The sequence below is a fragment of the Cimex lectularius genome, unplaced genomic scaffold, assembly GCF_000648675.2.
Source record: "Cimex lectularius strain Harlan isolate CLEC.00 unplaced genomic scaffold, Clec_2.1 scaffold167, whole genome shotgun sequence".
In the NCBI taxonomy this organism is placed as follows: domain Eukaryota; kingdom Metazoa; phylum Arthropoda; class Insecta; order Hemiptera; family Cimicidae; genus Cimex; species Cimex lectularius.
The window spans coordinates 594,831-615,000 of record NW_019392811.1 but is presented as its reverse complement, the minus strand read 5'-3'; the positions used below and the strand labels follow the sequence as shown (position 1 = coordinate 615,000).

At 33.5% G+C, this 20,170-nt stretch overlaps 1 protein-coding gene across 1 annotated transcript in view; it reads right to left on the bottom strand.

Annotated features, from left to right (window-relative positions):
- Positions 1-19,412, bottom strand: part of LOC106672446 (excitatory amino acid transporter 2) — an 82,094-nt gene extending 62,682 nt beyond the window's left edge. The window contains exon 1 of the mRNA XM_024228247.1: positions 19,204-19,412. The gene's annotated coding sequence lies outside the window, so the exon portion shown is untranslated. The remainder of the gene's footprint in view (positions 1-19,203) is intronic.
- Between the last annotated feature and the right edge of the window lie 758 nt (positions 19,413-20,170).

The window sequence follows — 20,170 nt, the reverse complement described above, 5'->3', positions numbered from 1 at the left end:
GCTAAATGATTGATACAAATGTAACATATCAAAACAACGATTATTTTCAGAAAAATATAGATAGTGTTTAAAGTGAAATAACGATTATTACTTATAAAAATCTTGTGGTCTGAAAAAATATCGACTTGATAGAGAGTATTCTTTATTTATATCGATATTTAATACCCAAATATCGATACAGGGAACATTGTTTCATACAATTTTCACGCAATTGAATGCAAAATACAATATACTAAACGCTTTTCTTAATTTTTATAATTATCCATTTAGAGTATTTTATGAAACTCAAAATGTCTGCTGATCTAGGGACCAATTTTGATGGTGAAACTTAGTAGGTTACAATTACCTTTGTATTCATGATTATATCGATACAAATTGTCTCGATATATTGTATAATAACTTTTAAAATGTCGATATTTTCTATATTAGCTTTTTCACCCCCCCCCCCATATATCGACAAAACGAATATCTTTCAGTAAAACAGCGGTATTAATGAATGTGAAGTCACAATGTCTTTAATACATCGATTCAAAATGAAAGACAAAAATATCGTCAGGGTAAAATATACGAAAAAATATTGTATTCTTTTTTTTAGAATATGGATATTTTCTAAAACCAATTAAAGCCTTTAAAAGGTTCTTCAATTATTGTGCTTTAACTGGAGGTGTTTTAATAAAACAGTAGGGGTGAAACGATTATTATATAGTATGTTTTAAATAAAGTCAATTGCTGTTTTTCAATGACTTTATTTATGTAGAAATTGTTCTAAAAAATTAGCAACAATTGACTTTTTCTAAAAAAGCTACTAATGTCACACTATAAATATTTGTGTATAAAATATTTTTTAAAAGCTACTAATGTCAAAGAATAAATAAAAAGAAACCAAGCCCAAAATTTAAATGTTTAACAAAGAATGTTGTTATGGATAAAGTCTACGAAAAGATCTTCCTGCTCAGGACCGACCAACCATCCGCCTCGTCTCGCTGGTTTTGATTGTCAGTGTTTCGCCATCTTCAATTTGTTGTATGAAGATAAAAGATTGTTCTAATTATAAAACGTGACAATACATGCTCGACTAATCTACGATGGCATCCGATTGCGGATGATGATCGATATTTTTGAATTAAAGAATATCAGTCTGTTATTAGGTAATAGAACGGGTAAAATTTAATATTTCTATGGTGCTTTTGGGTTGGCTTGCATAATTATTTTCACGCCTCTCATAATTTTAATACTGAGCATTAAATGTCGATAAATTTAGAATGAAGAACGCCTTAATAAGTGATTTTGCATGTTTTTAAATAAAGAGTCTAGTAAATCGTTGAGAGAAATTTGACTTACGGCTTTTGTTATATAAGACTAGACAATAAAAATCCAAACGTCTTGTGAAAAATGAAATGACAAACGATGTGCAAAATGCTTTGACGAGAAATAGAAAACCCTCCAAGACTTTTCTTCTTTAGTATCTCCGAGCCTAATTTTTTAAAAGGCTTCTATGTCGTGTTGAATTAATGAATCGGCTGCTGTTCGAAATAGAATTTCGATACACCCTGCTCTATCTCTGAAGACACAAAACAAGTTTATCGTCAACTTTTATTAAACATTTCGTGGTAAACATGATAGTTTGTTGCTTCCTACACTGCCTTAAACAATTATTTCTATTTCTATCGCTCTTTCAAAAAGAATTAACTCCTCAATCCCGACGTTTCCACCAGTTGATTAATTATTATTTGTTGAAGGCTGGTCCTAACGAGGACGTTTGTCAAATGGGGTCTGCACAGCAAATATCGGACCATAATTGGAACAAATAGCGCAATAAAAGCTTTTCTTCCTAGAACGCTTTTATTACGACTCTCTTTCTAATAATCGAATGTCGCTGCGCAGGTTTGTTAATGGAAATAAATAAATCAAACCCCATGAAAAGTCACGTTTGAACAAATTACCATTTGCGTCCCTGCCTTAAACTGTAATTTATATCAATTTACTTTGTGGCTTTTGCGTAATGGATTTTATTAATTTCGTTGTATATGAACTCCTTTTTTTAATTCTTTATTTATCAAAGATGATGTCACTGACAATTTTTCATTTTTACAAAGCACATCAGGTATATCAGAGTCGATTGTAGGAAACGGCCCGTTAAACACGTTCCACCGATTTCTTCCAGTTTAAAATGTTTTTATGGATTTCTTCCATCTGGAATTTCAACTAGATATAATTAAATTGGGCCGCATTAATTTCAGTCACAACTCCTCACAGGAACAAGTAAATCATCTTTTAGATAAATGTTTTATCACTTAACAAAAACCCGACTAGAATTTACAAACTTCCTGATCAAATTATCAATTTCAAAACATTATAAAACTTATATATTAGAATTAATTAATCTGTATGTAAGGTATTGGTTGAGATAAAAAATTCAGTGTCAGGAGCGGGTTTCGAACCCACGACCTTCGGCTAAATACGCTCCAACACTTCTCACGAAGCTGAAGGTCACGATAGCTCAAGTGGTAGAGCAGTGGCGTATTTGGCCGAAGGTCGTGGGTTCGAATCCCACAACTGACACTGACTTTTTTATCTTAACCAATACCTTACATAAAGATTAATTAATTGAAAGATGTTATTTGGTCAATCGGACCACGAAATCTAATAAACTTATATATTAGATTTGTTTTATATTTGTTATTTACAGTTGTACAGATAATGATAGGACAAAATTGATCAATACGAAGTTGATATAATGTCACCCATGGAAATGAACTTCTCCAAATTCAGCTTTACTTTAAGTATAATTTAAAATTGGTCCAAAATCATATTAACTCAAGGCTATCTTTTATGATTAAACTTTGTGCGCATTGGTCGACCGTTCTGATGGGGAGACATTCAAGCTGCCCAGCTGCTCAAATTTCGGATATTTTCAGCTTACTTCGATTTTTTTTTAATCTATGAAATTGCAAAAATTATGCGTAAAGGTTGGTCAAACCGATCCATAAATTAAATTTTTTTGTTTAATTGTTAAATTCGATTAGATTTGCAAATTTTCTTTTGAGTTTTGTATTATATTTATTCATTTGTTGTAAATGTGAAATCTTTATCATTTTTGACTGGATTCAACTATCTTACAAGCTGAGATGCACCAAACCTAACTCTGTGCACATGAATTAATAGAGAAGAATATGAAAAGAGCATGGATTTATATACTTTCGGACAGAGAGACACCTATAAAAGTACTAAATGAGTATATTTTTAGCTCAAAACTAGGCTGGGAGTACCTAAATTCTCAAAGGCTATAGAAAAGCCCGACAAGTTACCTTAAGGTGGTTCCGAGACAAAAAGGTGAAAGGTTAGAAGACTGGCCAACTAGCCTAATTATGGTGGCCAAAAACACTATAAAAAATATACAAAATCAATTGCAAAGTCTACGAAGTGTCTTAACAACTTAACAATAAAAACCGTAGCCGATTCATAAATTCCCTTCTCATTCATGTAAAAAAGGTTGCTTTCCATGTGCCAACTGACTCCTGAGATTCAAAGAAATAAAGCAAGATCTAAGGAGAATCCATCACAAAATTCTAGATAGAATTAAAATAAATAAGATAGCTAAAACTGTACGTGAAAAACGAGATGAAACTTTGGCATCCAAGAGCTCATTGAAAACAGATCTTTGAAAGAAAGGCAATATCAAGTTTTCGGAAATAGGCTTAAAATGGTAGGCTGGTGGATCGAGAATGGAAGAGGGAGTAGGTGTATAGGATAAAATTTGAAAATACCCGCCAGCCGGCAGGAGGCGTGACAAAAGAAGGAAGGGAGAAGAAAAAGGGGAGAAGAGCCAGATAACCAGAAACCAGATTGGATCGAGCTTTCGAAAGGACAATTTGGACGCAAGCCGAAGATTAAAATGGAAAAAAGAACGAATAAGAAAAATCAAAAGAAGAAAATAAGAGCCATCAGCCATTTTTGCCTCCCAAAAAAAGGTTTTTCTGGTGTTTTTTTTATGCGTTTATGTAAACTACTGGAGTCGAATTATTTTATTATTTCTATTGTAAAATTAGAATAGACATTGAGCTAACTCGATTTCATTTTTAAAAGGTCATTTTTATTTTGTTAAGTTTTCCAATTTTGTATTATTGTCAAGGTTTTAAATTTTATTTTCTATTTTTAATAAATTGTTCGTTTTTTTCCAAAAGGCAGTTAATATCATTGTACAACCAGTTTTTTTTTAAATTCTTTCTTTCAATTTTAAACCTACTTCTACATTGAGGGATCCACGAGAGATGAGAGATAATTAACGCCATAGGAGAAAGGGACCATAGCAAAACTCCTCGGACTAATCTCAACACGGTTTCTAGCTGAGATCCATTCAAATCTATGCACAAGATATAATAAAGAAAAATAGGAAAGGAACACAGATCTACAAACTCTCAGACTGTCAATAACATACGGACTCTGTTATAAGAAACCACATGTCAGTCTGGATAGGTATCGCCAATTCGGTCAGGCAATTCTCACATAAAAAGAACTGCGCTTACAGGCAATAGAATGGATAGAGGTTCCACAATAGGCCTATACAAGTCGCAGTGGAGAAAAGGTTGGTATCTGTTCTTGACTAAACTCCTTAAAAAATCTTTGATCATTCTGTCAGCAGACCATGAAAGGTTGGCCGAAAAATTTCAAAACAAGGTAAATCTCTAGCATTTGACAGTATTGCCGTATAATCCGGAAAGTATGAAAGTATATATGTGCAGAAACGTGAAACTTATGAGACGATTAAGAGAAGAGGGCCTAAAATGCCGCCTAGTGAAACTACAGCAAGTTTATATGATATTTGATTCATTATTACTAAAAGCATATCTTCCAAGAAAAATATAGCGTGATAATTCAATCAAGTTTTCATCATTAAATTGCTTTAAAAATTTGCATAAATTGAATTTGTAATAATCTTTTAAGAAAAATGTTTTGCCGACCGGATTTCGCAAAGATGTAGATCTAGCCAGTTCATTTATGTTTCCAGGAGAGTTAATTAAATTAGAACTAGTTGGATTAAAAATCTTTCTTTAATTTTAACATGAATTTTGTTTTTTCTGTAATACGCACAATGATTTCTTAACACTAAGCTGTAATTTTTTGTAGTATAATCATACAACTTCATGGGCAATGAGAAATTTTATCTTAATTACATAACCGAATGGAGACCAGGGATTAAATAAAGCTTCACATTAAAGATTTGTTTACGAGGTTTCAAGGGAACAAATCGCTCTCTAGCACCCGGAAAAGCTTTTAACCATTTTAATAAATTACGCACGGGGTTTATTTGAGTCTTTTTATTTTATGAAATTATGGATTTTATGAAACTTAATTACAAAATAATACCCTAAAATAGTCTGCTCTTGCTTTATTAATAGATAAAGTGAACGAACGCCCAAAGTTTTATTTAATGAATAAGTGAAAGCCGTTATTGTTTGGGGGGGGGGGTGCTTTTATCAAAATGATTTGTTCAGCGAAAAAGTCTTCTGAAAAGGGGCGAAAGTATGTATAAGAAGCAGGCCCGTTGCCATGAAATAAGTTCAAAGTGGAGTGTATGTACAAAGTTTCATATTACGATATCAAAAGATGAGATCAAAGTTCAGTTTTTTTACAACTGTTATTGAATGGGGCTTGTGACAAACGGCGTCTGTGCTTCGAGATCCGTCAATTGGGAAAGAAAGTCGAACGGAAACATCATACATCATACTTACATACACGGCTGAAAAATCAAATAACCGTTTCAGTCTGGTGGACCGTTTTTTTTCGTTCTCCCTCGTACGAATGTCGCATCCATAGACAGCCCAACTGAGTGATAAGGCAAAACGCATATTGCATATGTATTATCTTTCAAACGTAATCGGCAAACATTCTAAGTCCTCTAAGACGCTTCGTCTGGCTCGATTTGAGTGAAATTCCTGAAGACGGGGTAAAGATGTAAAAAAAGAAATAACAGGCCGATTTTGAACATTGAAATTCGTTCAAAAGCTAGGCAATTAGTTCATGATTGTGGAAAGTAAATCAAGCTTAAAAATGTACACATACTACATAAAAGAATGTTTAAATTTTAAACAAATTTAAAATTATCTAGTAGTGTCGTTTCTTTGAAAACACTTTCGCTATAATAGTCAGTTTTAATTAATCCTTACAAACTGTTTAATTTTCAGGGCCAAGCCAGTCAACAACGAATAAAATCCCATACCAATGATGAAACAACATAAAGATAATTTTCTTTGTTTATTTTTTTAAACTTTGATTAAAAAAAAATTTAATTGACGAACTCTATATGGTGCTAACTATGTCAGTGGGCGAGTTTGCCAGAGGTGTTTTGCCAAGTTTGAACAAAGGATTTTTCTTGTCTAAAAAAGCCAAGACTAAAACGGTCGAGAAGGTCGGAATTTAAAGCTTTCAACTCTTTATGATCAACTTTGCTTTAATGAAAATTTTAGCAGGATAATGGAATCCAGGCAATTTCAGGAATATATTCAAGTTTATTGTGAATAATGCTGATATTCCATTTTCAAAATGTCAAGAGATGAATGTTTCAAGCGAAAGAACACTAACCGACCGCGAAGTTTTAGAAAGCCAGTGAATTTAAAAAAATTGTGCAACAAGACATCATTTGAACATGGACACACGACTGTCTTACTCACCTGAACTTGCCCCTTCAGCCAGCCTGACCACCCATTCAAGAAACTTACTTCCAGCTGAAGTGTAAGATTTTATTCAACACAAATGCAATGTGAAACTGTCTGGGGACAGTTGGGCAAGTTTAGCTTTTCGGGACAACTTTCTCATTCTTACGAAAAGTTGGATATGTGATCAAATTAGACCTTACCTTCCCCCTTTAAAAAACTACTTATTTTCAAAAAATAATGCTAATATAGTTTAAGATTTCATACGTTGTAATTCGTAAAAGCCAAAGTGGAAGACATTATTCACTCCAAATCCAAAGGGCTGTCGCCAGGAAATTGAGCAGCTGGACAAATTTAGCATTTGGCAACATATCACATACAAAAAATTGTATTATCCTTTAAGGAAAAAACGTTGTAATTGATTTAACAAAAAAATTGTCATTCGCATAATTTATGTGCAACTAGATTAATCCTCATCTTGCTCCTTCCGACTACTGCTTCTTCAAGCAACTATTACCATCCTTTAAGAGGAAATCATACGTTGTATTTTGTGAAAACTAAAGTACATACAAGAGTTTATTTAATCCAAATCCAGAGTGGAAGGAACATCAGTTGGACAAGTTTAGCCATTTGGAATTTTTACAAGATGTCTGATATATAACCCTGTCCTGATCTAGCTCCTTCAGACTAGTACATTTTCAAGCAACTGCTAACATCATTAAAAGATAACGTTTTGTAGGTTTAATTCGTAAAAACTGAAGTAGAAGATTCCCAGATCCATATAAAATCAATAAAGCAGATCGAGATGTTCCCCATTCATACAACCAACATGATGCGACACATTCCTGACCTTGTATTTTCATGCTAAACCTTCTTCACGTTCACTTCCACAATATGTAAATATTTCATACATTAAAATACAAATTAACTGGAGTAGAAAACGTCTGGTACCGCCAGAGAATCGAGCGATACAACAGTTGTATCTTTCTAACATTCTGGCTATAAATTAGGATAAAATAGGTCAAATTCTTACCAATTTGTTTAATTTGAATAAGGATATATATACTTACAAACAAGAACATTAATTAAACAAATCCCAACAGCGTTTTTATAAATTTGAGTACAGAATAATAATTAATTAACAGCTAGTTTCTTTTTGTTACATGTCTTTAATTCATTCTAGTTTTGACGGAATTTCTGTAAATAAGATTGTCCTCGGTGTTTTATTAATTAATTATGATGTTACCATGTTTGATCAGTTGTTGAGAATATTTACAATGATAACACGGAAATGTGTATTGGAAACGGCCTCGTACGCCCCTCTGAGAAGGCATGTACCAAAACGTTCAAAATGTCTAGGTTATTTAACTTATTTGCAACAATGACAAAACGAAGAAATATACGTTTTATGTTTTGAATTGCGTATGTATTCTCCCGCTTCGATCAATTACCTTTTGGTTATTTAAACATTTTTGGACCAGGTATTGAAACCAAAAATGATAGACTAGCAATACACATTTGTAGTTTTGTGGCAAAATAACCTTGCTTTTGTTCAACAACGCAGAGAATATTGTAAAATCGATCGATTAGATTGGTCTGCTATTGATTAATTAGTACCACGCAACAGCTTAACACTGGTCTACAAATTATTAATATGTACTTACATTTTAATACCGAAAAATGAAGAGGCTCTTGTGAGCCAGAAAAAAACGACCATTATAGGGCTAGTTACGACGGCAGAACTCCTGGTTCATCGCACTGATTAATGCGAAACTAGTGGAAGAATGCATTACAACCTTCAAACCTTAACTAAAAATAACCGAGTCCGCCTGAGCTGATTGCTGAAGGTGAAATGAAATAACGAACAAAATTGAAAAAATGCCCCTTTCAGGTGTGAAACTAGAAACTACTATTACAAAAAACAAAGATTGATATTAAGTTCTTTTAGCAAAAAAAAAGTCAGCAGGGAAAACACTAGACGCAACGCAATGCGACGTGACGCAACGCCACCGCGTTGTCGCATGTTGGTCTGTTCCACGCAAAAACACGCCACGCGAATATCACGCAGTATATATCACAGTAGTATTCACGAAATGGATAACTCTTAAGTAGAATATGAGGAAGTTATGGAGAAATGCATTATCATCCCAACCAACGTTATCTAAAAGAAACCTCGAACAGAAAGGGAGGTCTGAAAACACTGTCTGTACATAGATTTTAGACCGACTATTGCATATGGCTGTAATGTGTGATAGAGGTGCTATAAAAAGGTGGTGACGATGGAGGCATGAGACTGCGAACCAAACTATAGCATCTAAAGAAAGTTAGGACTAAAGCCCAGTCTGAAGATCGATTGATTATCAGACCGACTATTGCATATGGTTGTATTGTATGATAGACCTAACAAAAAAAAAGTGGTGACAACGAAGGCCAGCCAAATTCGTGACCAAAACGAAAGTGAAAAAAGACTGAAACCAATATTAAGTTATCAGATCCAGTAATAGCTGTATATATTGTATCGTCTACCATGTAATAAATAGTTTAGATAGTTCTAAACGGAAATAACTACAAATGTTTACTTGTTTCTGTACTGCAGGCGCTATGGGTAATACTCATAATAATTAAATTCACTAATTTCGTGGTCCGCTTGACCAATTAATATATTACAATTAATTAAGGTTTTTTGTTTGAGATAAAAAGTCAGTGTCACGAGCGGGATTCGAACCCACGATCTTCGGCTAGATACGCCGCTGCTCTACTACTTGAGCTATCGTGACCTCGATCCACTCGGACACTAACTTCCCATCTCAACTCCACCCGCTCGTGCCATTGACTTTTTTATCTGAACCAAAAAACCTTAATTAATTGTACTCATAATAATAAGAATGGAGGAAGTTTAGGAGACAACAATAAGCTGAAGTCATCGCGGGCCCTCTGCGAGTTTTTACTTTTTTTCTCTCCTAATAATATTGTAATTATATTATTTTTATAAAGAAGGCAAAGGCCTCTATATTGAGAATTACATTGCATACCTCATATTCTTGGTAGTGGATCGTAGCGCATTACGACGCTAAGAGAGGACAGAAATATTGTCATTGTTGCAAGACGGAACCCTTTCCATAGTGCCCGCCAGATGCTAAACGAAGTACAAGCACCAGTTCGTGCTCTTTTCAGTTCATTTTGGAGGAGGCGTGTAATGGTCTGGGCTGGGATTTACGCTGGAGGACGAATTGGACTCCATCTTGTTAAAGGCAACCTCACCACAGTCCGTTATGTCCAAGAAATTCTCGAGGAACATCCCTCAAACCAGGGATCTCATTGCAGGGATTTTCGATATCTGGATGACAGTGGCAGACCTCATAGAGGCAGAGATATTCATCAATGTTCAGAAAACCTTGAAATTTTCCATCTGCCCATTCTGAGAGGTTGATTCGCCATAAAAAGGTGGTGACGATGGAGGCAGGAGACTGCGAATCAAATTATAGCATCTAAAGAAAGTTAGAACTAAAGCCCAGTCTGAAGATCGATTGATCAGATTGACTATTGCATATGGTTGTATTGTGTGATAGGCCTCAATCTCATTAAGCACATGTGGGATGAAGGCTTGCGTAGAAGGCTTTTCGATCACCATCCGCAGCCAGTTGACCTGAAACAACTGAGTACAGCGTTGCGACATCTATGGAGTGAAATTCCTTATGAAATTAGTGACAACCTCATTAACAGTATGCCTAACAGGTGAACAGAGGTTTTAGCTAACAGAGGATATTATACACGGTATTAATTTTTTGAAAAAATTATTGTGTCCGGTAAACAAAATTTTGGAATAAAACATTTTATTTTGTTATTTTTCAGAATCTCTTAATTAAATTCTCCTTCAATAAAAAACATAATAATTTCTAATAAATTTTAATGCAATTGATAATTACAATAAAATAAAAATGCTAGGGAAAGTAAATACTACAAAATTGGCAATATCCCTATTCTTTTTTGAGCAGTTTATAAAGTTGGAGATGCAAAACTTGACAAAAATTCATGTTTGAGTTATCCGAACACGAGGAATTTAGAAGTACAATAAGCACGAACGTTTTCTAACAAATTGAAAATGAAAATTGTATTTCCCTTATATCAAATATCAACACGAAGCTTTTTTTTTATGTTGAAAAGAAAAAGTTGATATAGCAAGAACAAATAATTTTAAAAAACTCGTATTCTTCAAGACGTCCTGATATTAATGACACTGCATTGTTACATTCTGTGAATTTATTCGTATCATGTCTATCACAGTGTATTCAGATTCATACTCCGGTCAATGCATTGATTCGGGGGAAAAAAGCGCCTGAGCTGCAATGCAGAGCTGAAAAAAAGCTTTTGTTATGCACGAATAATAAAATCGGATGAAAGAAAGGCCTAACGAAAAAGGACGATACATGGAATCAATATTGACCAGATGTCTAAAAATAATTAGATAAATATTATGTGGAACAACAGAACTTAGAAGAAATTGTCCATTAAAGGTCGAATAATGTTTGGCTTTCATCGTTGAATTAGGAAGAAATGAAGTATAATATTTGAATAAATTCGCATAAAAAAGTAAACAGCTTAATGACTCCTGACAAAACAAATTCCTCAAAATAAACAATAATAAAAATAATTAAGGGAAATAAAAACATTGTACATGTTAGTTGTTTACTTGTTTGTATCATATTTGTTTTATCACTATTATATGGATATTCTTCTTATATGGATTTTTACCCCCAAACTTATGTCACTCTTCGATGTGCTGACCCTAGGGTCCATTCATTAGGAAGTTCACCTACCCCGTTATGCGGGCGGGTCGTTAGTATCTTCCTTGAGCCATAGATCGCCCTCAACCAAAGGGGTTATGCTCCAGGAGCTTTCAACAGCTAGGTCATTTCAACTCCCAACGAATGCAAAATAGAAACTAGTCTAAAACTAACATCTATAATACAATAACAACATTCCCGCATTCTGATTATTCAGTGGAGGATTCAAATATCTCCTAATTTAATATTCCTCCAGCGATCTACACACATAGTAATAACATCGGTTTTTAGGGTCGATGGAGAACTCTCATAAATATTCTGCCATCGACCCTTCGTATCGAACATATAGAACAGATCTATATAAAAAATTTTAAAAAAACATGTCCTTTAAAGGGGAGAACAAGGGACCTAGAAGCTACTCTGACTAAGAACCATTCTTAAACCCAGGGGCAATCTACACACTCTCTGTAAGGAGCCAGCACAATGTAGGAACATCGAGCAACCTTTTTCTACATCCTATTTTACTTGTTATCTACATTATCATGTTTCTCATTTGTTGAATTGTATATAATAAAAATATGAAGATAGACTAAAAATTTTAATAATTAGTATTATCATACTATTGTCCATATGATTCCATATTTGCCTAGAGATGACCTTGAACAGTGACATTTAAACGTTTTGCCATCTCAAAAGAGGTGACATCTGTTTTGTCCGTTTCAGGGTTTGAAGGTAACCGGGGCATTGTTCAAGGATATTTAAAGAACCGGGTCTGGGCCAGAAGCGGGTCTGTGAAAGAGCGAAGTCAATTTTACCTTAAAGTTCAGGCAATTTCATTATCTCTCTTTGACATTCTTGTTAACCCGGAAAGCGGAAGGGGTCGTGATTTATAGACTGTGATATTTAAGGAGGATGAACACAAACAGACTTGAACCGGCTTGATATTTTGCAACAAGATGTTCGATTTACTGCCTCGCCTTGTATTTACCGACCTTGGTTTCTGAAAGTAAGCTGTCACATACGGCAAATTGCTTATTCGATAAACATGAAATCTAAGCTTGTTTGTCAGATCAGTTTGTAAATACATAACGGAATTTCCCTATTCACGTTTATTTACGAGCTTTTACTTTATGTGATGAAGGATTTCATTATACGATGAAGGCTGAGACTATGAAAAAATAAGAAGATTATCTCTCTTCAATAAATGAACGCGACATTTTTTCAGAAAATTCTGTTGATTGAAATTATTGTAGTAGTTTGATTGTTTTTAATCGTCTTGATATGCTTATCTTCGTTTTTTGAGTCCACTTGTAACTACTTAATTTAAAAAGAAATAAAAGGCGTTTTCAAGAGTTTATGACTTGTTGAGCACACGACTTGTTAAAATGTCAAGAGGGAACGTCTCCAAAATAGCAAATCGGTGTTTTTTGAATGCGTATAAATATTCATTACCACTTCATTTTATTGATGTATTCATTATTATTACGTTTTCAATATTGAGAAAATATTGAAGCGGCACTTATTTGATAGAGAAACTATGAGCACTAGATTCAAACGTTCTGAACGAATCTATCTTCCATTAGACTTCACAATTGAAGATAATACGAGAAGACTTCGATTCATACTCCTACTTGCCGATTAAAGTTGACATATCGATCAGTATGGCACTTCATCATAAGTAAGGTCCCTAACCTTCTATCGTCCAAATAATGCTGAAAAGTTTCCAAGTTTGTTCAACTAGCAGCATCTCAAGCAACATATACTAAGCAGCCTACTTCTTCATACCCTCGGGACTTGCCAATTAATAAAAAGTTCAGAGGTCATCAGATAATACTTTCTGGCAACAAGCATGTATGCTGAAAGGTTTGTGAATATTTTCAATTACCTAAGGCGTCATAGTTGAATACAATATGAGAAGCCACTTAGTTATTCTTTAACAATCTGCGTATAAGGTCGTTATTATGGATTCTTGAATGAATCATACGGCATATCTTGGGACGCCAAATAGGATTATTACAGAGTTGATAGGTTCTTTGATAGCCTTCTGGTAGCATTTAGGTAAGTTATGTCATCACAGTTGAAGTTAATACGTGCGGCTTTTTACATCCGCATAATTATCTTTCTTAATGAAACTACAGATAGGATATTTGTTATAGAATTTGGTGGGTTCTTCATATGGCATACTCCTAGTGCTTGGCACTTAAGGTTTTACTGAGTTCAGTAGCGATTACCAGAAGGTACTAAGGTAACCTACAGATACAGCTGACAATTTGCAAGAATGTTCAAATAGCTACAGCATCATATTTGAACATGTGAAATCGCCTAATTCTTCATAACCTCGAAACTTTCCAATTAGGTTTATAATTAACTTCAGTAATCATCTGATCTTAATACCTTCTGGTAACGTACAGCTACTACAAAACGTTTCTGAATATTTTCATCTAGCTATAATTTTATATTGTAAGATTTCCTTTGAAGGTCTACGGGATGGTGAAACTTGTGGTTTAAAAATTTGGTCATTTCCAACCATTTTGGTTTACTTATCATCGCCATTTGGATTGTAAGACGTGTCAATGCTCCTCGCCCAATTCAGTAGTGGGTCTAAGGGTTTTTTCATATGGCACTCCTAGGCACATTCCATATGCCAATTTGTAGTATCGTTTACATTCACTGTGTTTAGAATGCTTACATTGTACCTCGTTGAAAATCGTTAAACTAACAGTTTGCACTACTTTAACATTGATTCTATTGCGGGTTAAAGCTTGAAACACTGCCAGATAATTTGATTTGACTATTGTTCTTCCAGTTAGTTTCGAGCAAATTTTCCAAGATGTTATTTTGAATTATCGCAATCGGTTAAAAATATGTATGGTTTATTTTTCTTCAAAGTAAACTCTGCTTATAGTTTCGTTGTTGTTGTTGTCTAAATAATGGGTTGGATCTGCAAAATGCCTTTTTTTTGTGAAAACAAATGCAAAATATCCCACACTTTTTTCTCACAAATTGTCCATCACACTGGTTGTGTCATTTTTTTAATTTTATTCAAGTCGTGCGATAAAAAAGTGAAAAAGACATTAATTTCCCGCAAGTTTGAAAGGTCAAATTTTTGCGTGGTGTAACAATCTTTAAGTTTTCAATTGTAGTATTAACATTTTATTATTTTGAGGCGGAAAATTCGTCCCATTGCCAAAGCTAAGAAGCCGTGGTTAATTGAAAAATCCTCCTCCCTTTGTGGTGAAGCCATTCGAGTGCACCACTTCAGTGAGTGAACCAAAGCATGAAATTTACATTTTATGCCAGAGCCGTGCTAAATACTTGCAGTACCGCAAAAATAATATATACTTGTAAACATTCTATCTTTAAACTTACATATTGTCGAATGTTTAATTATTTTTAAAAAACCCTCACGTTACAAGCCTTCATCATTGGGATTCTCGTAATAATCCACTTATTTATCGACAAATAACTCTTTTTTGAGCCTTTATCAATTTATTACTAGTTCGAAAAGTTCGGAAAAAGGTTAGACAATTTTGTCGAATTCCTGTAAACGAGTACAAATTTTAAAAGGATTTGAATTATAATTGAATTTATTTATTAAATTATGATTATTTCTTAAACTAGAACAGCAGCAAGTGACTAAAATAATTAGACAGTAGAATTATTTTATTTTTTTATTATACAAATGTTGTTAACATGTATACATATAGCAAAAATTGTGTTTTCGTTTTATTAAAGATTATTCCGTATTGTACTCTTCTTCGGCAACTAAAAATTAAATTAAAAATATTTTATTTCGTACGTAACACTATTTTATACCTTTTTAAATATTCTTCTTGTAATTACGAAAAAATTAATAATTTTTTTAATAGTTTCTAAAAATGAAAATAATTCGGAAACGTATAATTGAAAAAAATAAATAAAAGATAAATAGCAATATTTTTCTGATAAAAACTAAATTTCAGTTTAAGTGTAATATTTAATGACCGTTATTTAATGATTATTTAGAGATCGTGAGATGCGGTGTGGTGTGATGTAGGTTTAGAAAAACATTTTCTTTATCGTGCCAACGTTTCGATCTTTATTGAGATCATCTTCAGGGCCTGGGGTTTATAAACATTGTTTAAATTATACAAATACATGTAAGATGTGAAAATGAATTTATAAAATGATGTACACAATATATACATTTTAGGTTTAATCAAAGTATTTGTACTCACTCAAAGAGTGTGTTTTCTGTGTAGATGTGTCACAGTTGTGTGTCGTGTTGAGAGTGTTAGTGAGATATTAATGTGTTTTTTTAATATATGTTTGATTTTGAAGGAGTGGAGAGGGAAATAGGGATAGAAATTCATTTTCCTATCAGGATTCTACTTCTTTGAGGTGAAAGAGACAGACATAGGAAAAAGGGTGATGGTCTTTCCTTCGGGCATAGTTTGCCATTTCAGGATTATTACAGTCGGGATTATTAGGGAAACGAGAGATAAATTGTCGGGGATTTAGACTATGTAAAATTATTCGATGTGTGGAGTGTAAAGATTGTTTATATTTTTTCTGTATTAAATGTGTGTGACTGATATCAAATAAGATTTATGATATTAGCACAGCTGCGGCTGAGTTTACATGTGTCTCTTCTGTAATTGATGCTGTGTTTATCTCTTTTGATGTAGACCATTTCTAAAAAGTGACATTTATGTTTGTTTTGTTCTGTGTTTAATATTTTTGGATTGTTGAAATCGATGTTGTGTTGGTGTTCAAAATGATGGGTAGCCAGTGCTGCAGGATTTTGTTTGGGTTTTTTTCAATCATAAATATGTTTTTTTACCCTCTTATCTAAATATTATGATGTAAATCCGATGTACGTTGCTGGACAATTTAAACAACAGATTTTGTTTATAACGTCAGATTTATACGTTACAGTTGTGGGATCTTTAATTTTGGAAAAAAGGGTGTGCATATTTTTATAGTTTTTGAAGGCTATTTTAAAGTTATCAGAAAGCAGAAATGTGTCTAATTTGTGTGATAGGCCGTGACCGAATGGAATGGATATGCATGTTGGTTTGTCTATGTTGATAGAATTGGTGCAGTGTCATTAGTGATAGTGGATGGTATTAGTGTTGAGTTGTAGTTGTTGATTAATCTGTTGATTATGTGTTTAGGGTATGATTGTTATGTAGGATATAATATTTGTCTAAACCTACATCGCATCAGATCGAATTTAACGATCTCTAAATAATTATTATAGTTTATAACTTTCGTGGAAGTCTTCTGCATTTGTGTAAGATGTCAAAAATAATATTTCTTTTTCAGATAATTAAAGATTCGAGGTCGTAAAACAATGTGGAATGGTCGATAAATAAGCCTAAGGATAAATTACAAATATATATTATTTTTAAGTACAATTTTATGCGATAATGCAAGCATTTAGCACGGTGCTGAAATAAAATGTTATTTCTTGCTAAAATTCACTCACTGATGTGGTTTGTAGTTAGAGTTTTCTTATTTCGTACATGTAAGGATTAGAGTATTATTCTATTGATGATAAAAGTACGTATAAATATTTTCTTTTTTTTTCCCCACTCACTACCCCCGCTAATTTTATAGTATCATATATATTTTTAGATTAGTCAAAAAGACCAACTCCAAATAAATATGCTCAAAAAATTCCGCGCCCTCTCGATTTTTGGTAGGCTCACTAGAAAAAATAAGTTGTACGAAAACATTTTATTTACATTTTTCTTTTAATTTGCATTCTATTTTTAAAAGTCCATCTTTTTCATACACCTCGATAGGACTACATATAATTTTCCATGTGTAAAATATTGTGTTTTTTGAATTTATAAACAACTTATTTTATCAAAACTTTGTCTTTGTGGCTTTATTTATGTTCATAACATAGGAATTAGGAATTGCAACCGCTTTCGAATTCAATGGAATCTCCGCATTGGAACCCGCACGCATATTCTTGAACAATTTGAATTGCTGAAAGCTATTACATAACAAACTATGTTTTAAGCTTCGTAAATTTGTTTCCTGACTCCTCTTTTTACCAGTAAAACCTGCCGAAAGTCACCACCCAGTAAAAACATTTCTAAATTTTGACTTATCTGCATTCATTTTTGCTAACATTTGTTCATAATCTCTGTAGATCTTTGTCGACCGCAATTTCGTTCAAGATTTTTGATTTTTTTCAGGATGGCTATGTTGTTTAATTGTCATTACTTCGTTTTCAATCAGATCTGGAATGATGAACAGAGAGAAGCTTCATCAGAATGATCGCTTAATTGGTCTTTAAATTTTTCTCAAATCATCGGTGAATCTTTTTTCCGCTCATTATTAAATAAACGAAGAAATGGCTCGATCTATTTGTCATCATTATTGAAGCATCATCATGAAGCACCATCGAATATATCATTTTCCGATTCGCACAATCCCGCTGTTCTCCCTGCCTCCCTGCGACCTTATGATCAAAACAACTTCCGGACTTCGCGAATTTTAAACCGTTTTTAGTGATTTTTTGGTCTTAAGAACCGTTTAATTCTATACACAAATATACAGCCCTCGTGGAAAATCATTCACTATTTTAATCAGGACAAAAACATAAAGTCCGGCTTAAAATATATACTGATAGTAATTGTTTACAAATTTCAAATTAGGCTCATTTTGGATGAAAAAAATAACTTTACAACAATGTATAATACATGGTTTTTTTAATGTTTGAACTGAGAAAATAGTGAGAGAAATGAAAAATCCTATTAAAACGATGCGTTTACCCTCCCCCAATATTTTTCTCTTCCTACAACATTAAAATCGTATAAGTCCTTCTTTCTCTCACAATTCGCCCAATATCTTTTGAATATTACAGAGAGATTATAACTTATATTTAAAATACACTCTCGCTCCATATAAATATTCGATATCGTTGCGAAACAAATTTAAGGAGATTGGGGTTCAGGAAGCCAATTTAAAAAATTTACTTCAAAACCATGTTTTTACATGTTTTTCTAATTTAAAAATTTAGCCAATAGCAAAAAAGTCTGTAGTGATTAGAGATACATGTTTGCATCGATTATGTTCTATGCAACTTTTTTACTTGTGAAAACTTTGTCAGGGTGAAAAATCTTTTTAAAATATTTTTTTATTTAGTTTTTTACTGGAAAACACCTATTAAGGAAATTTATGTTTTTTTTATTAATCATATCTAGCAATAAATATTGGGACTTACTATTTTTACAAATTTTGTGTGGAAGCCTCGCGAGACTAGATCCTCTATCAAGATACACTCGTTTCTTTGAACATTTTTCATTTTTGTAAAAATCTTGTAACGGAGCCATATTATGGAGTTGTCAAAGCTAAAACGGCCGAAAGCATTTCGAGTTGTGGTGATGGCACACGAGATCCAAAAAATAACCGTTTCTGTCACTCACAAATCAATTCTATTTAACCCCCGTTCATAGATCAATTGGCCCTTTTTGAATCGTTACAAAGACCAAAGAGCAGAAAAACTTATTCGTTTTGAATACACTTTCTCTTTATAGGACCAGCCCCGATTATTAAAGAGGATTCGCGTCCGACACGCGTGGAGACACTGAACTATTCCATGTTTATTTACAAGGGAAGAATTATTTTTAGAACGCCACGAAGCCGCTAAACCAATTATGTAGAACAGGCTTTACGACCAGAAGCCCTTAACCAAACCCGATTTATCGACATGATGCAACCCTGTGGATCAATTATAAAATTAGCAAAATATTGACGATACGACATACTTTTGAAGAGGTGGACGTATGGTGGACAGCACACTGCACACAGTAGGCAATTCACTGAACGCGAAACGCGGACGTTTCCCTCTCCCGTTTGGCAAAGGGTCTCTTCAGAGAGGCCAAAGCTGTGCGAAACTAAAAAAGAGGGGGTGTCAATATGTAGGATATGAGTGTCGTAATTCGCACGTGATGTGAAATAATCAGCGCACAACTGGTTTAATGCGTCATGATAGCCCAGTAATATTTTAAATTATAAAAGCAAAAAACAGGATCAATTTATACAACACTGAATGTTGGTTTCCAAAGGATTTCTTTCAATAATGAGACCTAAACATAGACGCAAGAAGTCTTTTCAGAGGATCTTCGGAGAGGTCAAAACAGAGAAAACCTCCTTACGGTTTTCGCCGAGCTTTCGACAGTTTTATACTGTCATCTTCAGGGCCTGTTTTATTATCATATAAACAAACAATTAAAACATGAAAAAACAATAATTGAATATCTTACTTTAAAACCTTAATAGGAAATTAAACAACAACATAGACGCAAGACCAAAAATTTACAAGTGCATTGACCGTTTTCTTAAATTTTTGTCATTAAAAATTTAATTAAACGTAATTAAAATTAAAATGTAATTAAAAAGGATTTGCGATCAATTGTGAATTTGTTTTTCAAATTTAAAAACTGCCCAAAAAAACCGACCGCCTGGTTCATGCACGAAAAAATGGCCAAATTTGGAAATGCATGCTTTCACAGCCTTTTAAGTCTGAGAGCTGCGCTAGGTCTCGTTTTTAGAAAATTTTTACGCTGAACAAGATAGCTTTTTTAAATGTTTCCCTAGTCATTCATCAGTAAATTCAAAAATTCGGGAACATGTTAATTTTTGCACTTTTTACGAAAACTTCAAATTGAGCTGTGGAGCCTGGAAATCGCCCTGGAGCGGCACACTATAGCAATCGACTTGCCCGATTTCTCA